The following is an 11,651-nucleotide window of genomic DNA, read 5'->3' as shown; positions in this document are numbered from 1 at the left end:
ATTTGCTATAACTGTTAATCTTGGTCATGGTTGGAGTAGATCCAGAGTCTATCCTGCAAACATGAAAATGAGGTGGAAATACATCTAGTCCACCAAAGGGCACCACACACACACACACACACACACACACACACACACACACACACACACACACACACACACACACACACACACACACACACACACACACACACACACACACACACACACACACACACACACACACACACACACACACACACACACACACACATGTTAGTAAGGTTATAAATGTGGGCCATACCATTATGGCCATACAATCCTTACACTTATAAAACATTAACCATTAACTGCAGTACGCCATTAGAGCATAAAATAAAACTTTGTTATAATTCTGTATTTATTATTATAGACAAAAATGACGACATAAGTTCCCAACATTTTCCCTTACTGTAGGATAGTAACAGCAAAGGAGTCTCCATTTATACAAACTTTAAAAATTGAATCTAAGAACAATAAATTTGGAGATTATTCCATAAGTTCACAAGTTCAAGCACATCAGCTGTCTTTTGTCTTTCTAGAAGAAATAGTCAGATTGGTTCATTTGACCACATTCCGTTTGTCATTCATTTTTTTCTGCCGTTTTGCTCTGTCTCTTTAATTCCTCATGTCTTTTTTCTTTCCCTCTTTTGGCCTTTTCACGCTGCTTGTGGCCCGAGTATTGATTGCCCATGTCTTTGCTTTTGCAGCTTCGGGCTATTGATCTTTGGCTGAGACATTTACACACATTCTCTCTCTCTCTCTCTCTCTCTCTCTCTCTCTCTCTCTCTCTCTCTGCTTAAACTGACACACACACATAATCATGACTGCAGCCAGTATTGTCTTTGTTTGAGATGGCTTGCTTTGCATTGGGCAGTGTTGCGAGAGGTGTCAGTTGTTGAGTCCTTCTTGGCTGTGCATCTGGCTCTCTCTCACTCTCACATGCTCCCTCTCTCTTTTGCTTTCTCCCTCTCTCTCCCCTGCTCTGGGTCCAGCTCTGCAGGCGCTTTCTGAAGCCTGTTCAATACAGCCATTCGGTACCGCAATTAACATCCATCACCCCACGTCAATACGGGTCCAGCCAAAGACCTAAGAGTTGCCTCTGTGGCTGCTGCAGCTGTGTGTATGTGTGTATAGTTGTATGCGTGGTCTATATGTTCCAAGGCCCCAAAGCTGTCTTTCTCACACATTGGGCTGACCCACACACACACACACACAAACACACACACACACACACACACATAAGCTAGCCCTGCTGTGTTTTAATGCTGGTATTTATGTCAGGTCTGCTGTAGGGCTTAGCTGAAGGTCACAGTGTTAACAGGACTTGATTCTGGCTGTGGCCCACCAGCTGCAGATGTTCTCTCTACTCCAAGGCACATGTGTGTGGCGTGTGCATGTGGTGTGTGCTATCCTACACTGCTACAATGCCATACTGTCACCACACAGTGAAAAATTACGGGCTTGTTTCCATGCTTCTATTTTGTATTGTCATGTAATTGCTAACACATGTCTCACACAAAACTGTGTTGTCAAATGATCTCATGTTGTTTCTGCCAGTTTAAGAAGACAGAGCAGACCTCTCCTAACACAGTTCAGGTATGATATATGCTTTATTTTAAAAATCATTCATCATTCATTCATATGCAGTGGTTTCTTTATCTTGGTCATAGTAGATCTCAGGCATATCAGGTGAAGGACAGTTTTTCATATAGTTTCTCAGTGATTACATTTAGTTTTCAGGACATCCAACTTGTTTGATGGTTATAGAGTTTTATATTGTATTAAAATTCAACAAGCTTTAGAATACTTTCACTAGCAAAATGTACTAAATTTATTCAGTGTGTAAGTGTGTCACAATGAGGCAAAGGCGAGTGAGGATCCAAATGCAGTTCATTCATTCATTCATTCATCTTCTACCGCTTATCCGAACTACCTCGGGTCACGGGGAGCCTGTGCCTATCTCAGGCGTCATTGGGCATCAAGGCAGGATACACCCTGGACGGAGTGCCAACCCATCGCAGGACCAAATGCAGTTCATTCATTCATTCATTCATTCATTTTCTACTGCTTATCCGAACTACCTCGGGTCACGGGGAGCCTGTGCCTATCTCAGGCGTCATCGGGCATCAAGGCAGGATACACCCTGGACGGAGTGCCAACCCATCGCAGGACCAAATGCAGTTCAATCTTTTATTAAACCAAAGCAAGAAACAGGCAAAACAGGGCAGAACACTGAGCAAACGGGAAACAGGAACATAGACACAAACATCCACCAACAACCAACACCAAGGATGTGAACAAACAGAGTAGATATAACAAACAGGAACCAATCACCAAGCAGAGACAATCAGTGACTAAGACAACACACCTGAGGGAGAGATGGAGTGCAATTAGTGACCATGGTAACAAATGAGTGGGCGGAGCAAACAATTAACAGCAAGGCAGACAGAAACAGAGCAAAACACAGACAGACTCATTACAAAGTGTACGATGTTGTATTAGGGAGCATTTGAAGTGCACTGAATGGTTCTAGCATAATCTAGTACACAATAAACCAGTTGTTGAAAATAAAATAAATGTTGATGACTTCATAGCATACCATAATGAATCATAAACAAATTCCATCATTAAGTTATTTGTTGTTAGTACCCTCATCAACAACTTCATTCCAATTAGTCTTGGTGATAGCAAGGATGATCAAATTAATCCAGGCCTTGTTTTTGTGGTTTTAATCGTGTGTGTGTGTGTAGGCAGAGTTGGCTAGTGCAGTGGTGATTACGTTTCTGAGCTCTAGTCTTATGGTTCTTATTAGAGAGGCACTTGATAGAGCGTTTGTTGTAGAACGGCACGTCTTTTCATAAAGTCATTATCTGCAATGGAACCCCTTTTATCATCAAGTCTCTAAATTTAAACCAATGTGTAAATGTATGCAACACTTTATTAAGTGTCTTTGATGATGGGCTCTGGCGGAATATGTTTAACATGGCTCTTTGAAATGAGAACCCGTTAGACATTTGTAGCATGAGCATGGACAGATGTGTTATAAACAGGACAGGAACTAATTAGCATGCAATTCTAACACCCATATGTGTGTATTACTGCCATGGAGAGATGAAGGAGGTATGAGCAAGAGAAAAAGATGGAAAGAGAACGAATAAGAAATTAAATATTGTTTTTATTAGTAACGATGTTGGTGGTGGGGTGTCGGGCCTCAAGCGCCGAGATTAATCCTGGGAAAGTGAGTGAGTGTTGCTTCATGTTTGGAATCCGTCACAGCTGTTTCATGGACTCAAGGGACGCAAAAGATGAGAAATAACTTTGCTTTTCTCATTTTGCGATGTGCGGTTCTTGTTAAAAGAAATACAGAATTGTTTAAAATGATAGCTTCAATAAGTACATTTGGAGAACGACCAGTGATATTCGACAGCTTGTATTCTCTCCCATGTGATGTGAATCCACTGAAACTAAGCAGTACCATTTGGTGTTAGTCTTTCAATTAGTTCTTATTGAAGTGAACTCTCCACCTGGTTGCTATAATCACTAAGAATATCTAACTACACTGTGGTGGAGAACCATCTGTTCCTAAAAAGAAAGGGAAGAAGAAAGGCAATGCTTGGACTAAATATACTGAGGTTTCATGTGTACTGTAGTTAAATTGAAAGTCACTGGTAACAGTCCATCCTTGAGGCCTCAGAAATTACAGTAAGGTATCCTTTTTGGTAGCGTATGAAACTCAGTTTGTCAGGCCATCTGCCAATCATTTCAGTTTAGAAACACCAACATGCTTGATGTGTTGGTTTGGTATTTGTTAGACAAACTGTGTGTCTTGACAAGTGGGAGTCAAAATGTGAGTTTCTTTTCAGGATTTTAATCAAATCCATTCCTGTGCATTCTGAGACCAATTTCTTTAACCAATCATTTGCCAAAATGATCTGCTACAACACAGTGTTTAACTGAACTTCTTCCTAAGAATTTCAATGTATGCAAGTGGTAGTAAATTTATCCTTAACATTCCTTGGCACTCTGGCTTGATGTTCTAGTTCTCATGTTCTAATGTTTGCAGCTGGCTTCAGAACATTTGGAGGAAACACTGACAAACCAAATGAACTTGTCTAAATGAAGGAGAACATTTTTTAACTTAGCCAGCAATTACTAACAGGTATGGCACTCCAGCCAAAAGTTTTGGCTTTGTTGTAGAGGTTTGGGTCACTTTAAAAGCGGCTAGAATGGGAAAAGACCAGTTCATGTCCAGTGTCTAAAGAGCTATCGAAAGCTGGAAGAATGAATGTGTAATTGAGTAATTAACAGCAGGCATTGTTTTTGAACAGATATTTGGCTCAGAATAAAAGGATATTGGCAGAAATACCAAACTGAGATCATTGTATTGCGCTGCAGCAGCAAGCTATGGAATTTGTCCTTTGCAGCACCTGGGTAACGAAAAATAAAGCAAACGTGTTTTGCTCATTAACGCACGCTATGGTTGGAACAAGACAGAAGGCAGAGGGTCTATCCTTCATTCTAATTTCTCCAACCTCTCCCTGACTATCCTCTTCCTACAGTCATATAAAAAGTTCCACTGAGCACCCAAAGGGTGGAACCCTTAAAAGTTTTATGTAGGACTCTAAAACACAGGGTTTCCTTTTCAGAAAATTCCAAGTAGACACTATTCCAAAAGCTAGAACCATTCAAGAAAACTTGATCAACCCATTTTTTATAGACATCATATTATATTCATTCACATTAATATCTCAGCCACTGAATTACTAGTTGGTCTAAGGGTGTTTTCTTGTGGTCTCTATTTATTCTTTGTGTGTGTTGCATGTCTATGTGAAGGCAATAGGTGGTAGACTGGCATGGGCTGGAAGGGTTGTCGCTGTAAGATGTATGGTATGACTATGTATATTTAGAATATGAGGTCAGGGCCATGCGTCCTGCATTCCATGGGCTGAATCCCTCTTGATGAGGAAACCAGATGTGGTTTTTGTTGGATTCTGAGTCCTGGATGTCATTTTTTCATTCTTTTTTCTTTTTCTCCCCTTGTTCTTCATCCTTTTCATCCTAACCTTTTTTCTTGACCAAATGTGAGTTAGACTCAAACACCGCTGCCTACCTGTTCTCTGTCCTTCCACTTTGTTTGTCTCCACATACTTCTGTCTTTCTGCCCATCCATCTACCTTGCAGTGATTTTTTTTTGGTCCTTTATGAGCTAGCCATCCCACTGGGTAGAGGAGGAACACTAATGTTTATAAAAGCCTTTAATGTGCTATGTAATTACTCTGGCAACACCTCCTCTTATTAATCACTCTAGTAAAGCACCTTACAATCACCCTGTCAGGGAAAGCGAAAGTTAGAATGAATCCAACTCTCTCAATCAAACCCTAAGCTTCATCAAATATTCTTTTTCTGATCTTTTTTTTTTTTTTTTGCTTATCTATCCATTCTTCTTCATGGTCCTTCCCAGATTGCTTGCCCCCTCCAACTTTCTCTTCTTTGTTGTCTTCCTCTCTCAGCTTTGCCAACTTTGCAGGTGGTACTTAATGCTACAGTACATTTGTCTTTGAAAAAACAAAGGCATTCCTAGGGCTGGTTCAGAGAGGAGAGTCTGAGGAGAGAAGAGGATGAATGGAACTGTTGCTGAAGAAAAATGAAAGAGGGAGTGTGTTTAGGGGTGAGTAGGCAGGGCCATTGAAGAACTAAACATTGTGGGTGAGCATGGATGTGTGTGGATACATGCAAGAGTGGTCAAGCCTGACGGCTGCCTTTGTAGCTCTCACCCTCTTTGTTACACTGGACTTCTAGTGAACAACCCAGTTCCGACACAGTTGCACAGCATTGTCTTTCCCTTCTCACCCTTTTTCCCCAATCTCATAAACCCCTTTTCACACTTCACGATCTACGACTCCCTAGCTATACAGAAGCATTCTTTAAACAGGATTCGGATTTAAGTTAAGCTCTTGATTATTTGAGCTCTCCTGTGTGAGAAGACTGTAGGCTGCACTCTACATTAAGCTCACAGAAGTAGAAGTACCTCAATCCCTGTTTCAGCCTGTGGATTTAGGACTAATGCTTGGTGCACACTCCTCAATTTGTAGGGTAAACTGGAGTTAAATCTCTACAACAGCACCTGCCCCTCCTCAGGCCTCCCTTCTTTCCCTCGTCTCGTTTGTAAGGCAAATATTATAACAAATTAAGCAGCATAACAATGGGAGGGTGTTGAGCCTGACGTCAGTCTGCGTTTCATTAGCATGGCTCGCTAACGTGTACCATCTGGAGGGGCCATAAGTGAGCTTTGCCGCTGCCCAGCATGCTGTGCCCTCGTCTGGATTGCCCATCCTGCATGGCCCCCTACTTCTCTAGATCCCCAACAGTGGCCCCTTCATTATGTCATCTTTAATTTAAGCCCGTCACACATCACCTGACACCCACACTGCCAGATCCCAATCTTTTGTCCTTCAGCAGAGAGAGAAAAAGCAAAATAGAGAAAGAGAGTGAGAATGAAATAAAGGGAGGTGATTTTGACCTACGAATACTTATTCTATCTGTATTTTTCCATCTTTTTCTCATTCTGTCATGGTCAGTTTCTCTTACCATTTCCCTGCACCTGACACATACTGTACCCAGGAGGAAAATAGCATGGAGAAACATAAGAGAAAACAAGCATCTGATGACACTTCTTCCATCACCCTCTCCTCTTCACTGTCACTGTGTGCTCCTTTTTTGCAGACGCAACAAGCAGACATCACAGCTGGTTTTGAGTGGCCACAGAAATATAGAATGTGACAGAAATGTGGAAGCTGACAACCGACTGGAACAGGATTCAATTTTAGACAGATACCAACAAAATGGAACGTGACAGAGTGCTAGAACAAAGAAAATATCAGAATTCTTCATAAATTCAGGTCTGTACTAAGAGATACAGCATGCGAATGTAATCATAAAAGATACATTGTCATTGAACACCTCTGTTTTTAACACAGTACCTAGAGGTTTATTACAGCTCTATTAGTGCCAAAGACTAAACAAAAAGCCAATACACCAAAATAAGTCCAATATTAAATGACTTATTAAATGGCCAGACTGAGTGGTCCTAAACAAATTCTTTATTAACTGCAAACCAAACAGTCAACCCCTTAAACCAGTGATTACAGCTTTATACCTTGTGTGTCAGTTACAAACATCTTATATCTTGCCAGTTCTCACCCACTAGCTAGTTCCCCCTTAACATAACAGGTCGCAGCCAGGTAGAGTAAATGCTAGCACATTAGTTCTCTGTGACATGTGAAGCCAGCCATAGCACCTTTTGAAACTGATCACAGGACATCAGAACACATTTGTAGGAAAAACTATCCCACTCCAAATATCTGAGCTCACAGGCATACATGAGTTGCTAGATTGCTGATGCCATCACTCTCAACTTGATAGAATGACTGTTTTAATTTCTGTTTTAATAAAGTGTTCATTCCAGTATTTCTGCACATGCAATATAGAAAATACAGCATGTACACTCAGCGCTGCTGTGTAATGTCCTTTTGTCTTTTGTCTTGACTTAACTTGCATAGGGCACTATTTAGGAGTGAGAGGGGTATTTATATTCGGGATTGGGAAATATAGAACTGCAGGTGTTGGTTTAGTGCATTTAGCAGTAAGGAGGTATATATTTTTGATTTTGGAACAATTAGCAGTGGAGGGTTAATAGATGCTTTATCACTCCAGCACAGTTAGCGAGACCTAAGCAGCAGCCACTGCAGTGCCAGCCTCCCTGCCTCACATCACACTAAGATGGGACAAGAGAATGACGCAGAAGCCGTAGTCCTCACCCTCTCTGGTTGATTAGTGGACATATAACAGGAGAAAACTAGCTAATGGCTGGGAATTGGTGATGACTATAATTGGGAAAAAATAGTGTAAGAATGAATCGAAATCTTTCCTCTGAGTCATAAAACACTTTGATTCATTATTTTTCCGCTACCAGTACCAACAAAACACATTTCAAACAGTGTTTCTGATGGCTGTATTGTAACCTACTTTGACTCTCAGTACAATGAAATACATAAAAAATTAAATTATTACAATAAAATAAAAGGGGGCACGGTGGCTTAGTGGTTAGCACGTTCGCCTCACACCTCCAGGGTTGGGGGTTCGATTCCCGCCTCCGCCTTGTGTGTGTGGAGTTTGCATGTTCTCCCCGTGCCTTGGGGGTTTCCTCCGGGTACTCCGGTTTCCTCCCCCGGTCCAAAGACATGCATGGTAGGTTGATTGGCATCTCTGGAAAATTGTCTGTAGTGTGTGATTGCGTGAGTGAATGAGAGTGTGTGTGTGCCCTGTGATGGGTTGGCACTCCGTCCAGGGTGTATCCTGCCTTGATGCCCGATGACGCCTGAGATAGGCACAGGCTCCCCGTGACCCGAGGTAGTTCGGATAAGCGGTAGAAGATGAATGAATGAATGAATAAAATAAAAAAAATGAAAGGGTGCACACTGACAAACTGACTTTCACTAGTTAGACCAATGTCTATAGTTTCCCCAGAAAAAAGCTTAAAGACAGTGGTGCTCTTATTTCCACAAGGAAGAAAAGTCTATTAATTATTATAATTAATTATTATAACTATACACAGTTTCCAGTTAGGTCTAGATTGTTTTCATCAAAATAAAAAGTCTCAAACATCTCGGTTCACTCAGACAGACAGACAGACAGACAGACAGACAGATAGATAGATAGATAGATAGATAGATAGATAGATAGATAGATATGACTTGAGGGAAGTAAGCAAGACCACATAGAGAGTGTACAACACATTAAAATGACAAAGCTGAATAAAAGTCCCAGGTTAATAATAAATTAAGCATAATACATTACAGAAAACAATATAAGGATGAGCCAACGCTTTTGTCTGGCTACGAAGAAGGAAACAAAGTGTTCCCTATGTCTAGCTTATGTACTTTGATTGTCTTCTCCTGAAGCCATTCCATGACTTGGATTTATCTTTTTGGGTTTTTATGGTGTTGGAAGCTGTCTAACAGTAGTCTGCAGATTTTGTGCCAAAATAGATTGGTATGGTGAGTTATTCATTATTCCCTTTATTTTGTCCAGAGCCCAGTCCCAGCTGAATAGAAACAGTTGCATGCCATGAAGCTGCTACCACCAAGCATCATTGAGCCCAGTCCCAAGGGAAGAGAAATGGTTGCATGCCATGATGCTGCTATCACCAAGCATCATTGTGGATATGGTGTTCTTTGTATGATAGGTCTTGTTTTTACACCAAAAATTCTACGATCAGATGCTGTTTATGCCACTGAATCATGAATGTGCTAAAAGTACAGTTCAATTCAATTTATCAGGTTTGCTGCTGACAATACAGTTGTGGGCCTCATCAGCAATAATGCTTGGTCAGCACACAGGGGAAGGAGAACCATCAATGATACAACTCTTGACAGTGTGAAAAAGTTTCTCGGTGTGCACCTGACAGAGGATCTTACCTAGACTCTCAACACCACCTGCCAAAAACTCCAAGCAGCACCTCCACTTCCTGTGAAGTCCGAATAGAGCCAAAATTTCTCTCCTATTTTCACTGCCTTCTACAGTAGAAAGCATCCTGAAGAGCCGTCTCACTATGTAACGCCAATACCACCATGAATGTCACTTATATGTCAAGCCACCAGCATGATGAACAACCTCACTTTCCCATTCCTTGGACTCTTCACCCTCCTGCCATTTGTCAGAAGGTACAGTAGCATCTGTGCTTCCGACAGAAGACTACAAAACAGTTTTATCCCAGAGGCAAACATTTTACTCAGCACCCTGCATTCTATGTTCTATATTGTTCAATGTAATTATGGTTCTGTTTTTTTCCTGCATTCACCTCTCTGTTATATTTGCACTTTATGTAGCCTTGCATATTGTTATATATTGCAGAATGGTCCTGAAAAAACAATATTTCATTCAAATGTCTACAAGCTGTATAATAGAATGACAGTAAAAAAAACACTGACTTAATTTGACTTGATTAGACCAATTTAACATTTTGCCACATAGTTTGGGGTATTTTTTGGGATATTTGATTTTTTTTGGCTATGAGAAAGGGGTTTTATTTGGAGGTCTATTTGGAGTCTCCCTGATAAGTTTTCTTGTCCTTTCATCACTTTTTTAGGATGTCCTGTTCTTGGTACTGCCTCTGTTGTACCCCATTGTCTCCATTTGTTGATGTTGGCCTTCATTTTGTTCCATGGTACATCTAATGTTTTGGAAATTCTTTTGTATCCGTCTCCCGATTGATACCTTTCAACAATGAGATTCTGTATATGCTTTGTAAGCTCTTTGCAAATGAAGGCTTCAGCAGTCAAATTAAATCAAGATGTCAAGAAAATCCTAGAGAAATTACTGATTTTTATTTGGGGTTAATCAGAATCACTTTATTGATGAGAGGTGTGTGATAATTACTTTTGAACATAGGTTTGAAATGTTTTTTTCTGAATAAAGGCACATGCCCTATTATAAAAAAGAATTTTGTTGGCTGCTGTGTCACGTTAACAGTGGAAATCAATCAGACATGATTTAACTTGGTTTCAATTGGCAAATACAAAGATATTATTATAATAGATGTGTGCCTTGAAATTAATTCTAGAAATGTATTTTACTTACAGATGTTACAAATCCTTTTAGTATCCTGTTAGGATCTCAGTTAATAAATAGAAATGTAATGTTTTTAAAGTTTTATGCACTTAAAAAAGTCGGTTGTCTTTTTATACTCTTTCTTATTTAACTGAAATTTCATGCAATTCTGCATATTTTGTTTTGTAATAATGTATGCGTGCGTGCGTGTGTGTGTGTGTGTGTGTTTGTGTGTGTGATGTTAATTTTAGTTTATCACTTATTTTATGTCTGGCAATACATTCATACGTTAGGGCTTCTAAGGTTTGTTAGAGATGGATAGACTAGATAAGAAATTATTATTTGTAGGAATTCTTGAACTCTTGAAAAATAAGAATGAATTTGAGCAAGTGTGATGTTGGATTTTGTTTGTGTTGTGTGAATTGTTATGAATTTGAGGTGTTAGGGAATGTTTGACATTTGTTTGACAAGAGTTCTGAAAGGGTTCTAGAACAATGAGCTGGAATGAATTCACTCTCATATTTGAACACGGTGTTGAATTTGTTTTGTTCACAGTGACCTAACCATGTCCACTACTGAGCTAACCACAGCTAGCCAATCACAAACAATCTATCAGTCCAAAATCAGTAGACTCTGGAGTCCAAACTTCACAAAGCCTTTTGTCCTTCCCTTAAAAAGCCCCTCTAACACCAAAAGCAATCCAGTAGTTGAGCGTAATATGTATCGGCATGTATTTTTGTCATCGTATGCAGTAATCAGTAGCAGTGTGTGTTTAATCCTTTACCAGTGTTTCTTGGCCTGCTCTGAAGTTGCCTGTTATTTTTTTTAAAGATGTTTGTCATTTATGACCATAATTTTCCTGCTCGGATGACTGAAATAGTGTGAAAATCCATTCACACCCAACACCCAACACACTCACACGCAACACCCAACACACTCACACACACACAAACACACTTTGTCAGTGGTGTTAGTTTTGAGCGTACTCCATGATTTTTGAATGTGTTGGTTTGGCTGTAGCA

Source organism: Tachysurus vachellii, chromosome 14 (assembly GCF_030014155.1).
Source record: "Tachysurus vachellii isolate PV-2020 chromosome 14, HZAU_Pvac_v1, whole genome shotgun sequence".
In the NCBI taxonomy this organism is placed as follows: domain Eukaryota; kingdom Metazoa; phylum Chordata; class Actinopteri; order Siluriformes; family Bagridae; genus Tachysurus; species Tachysurus vachellii.
This window is presented reverse-complemented; position numbering follows the sequence as displayed.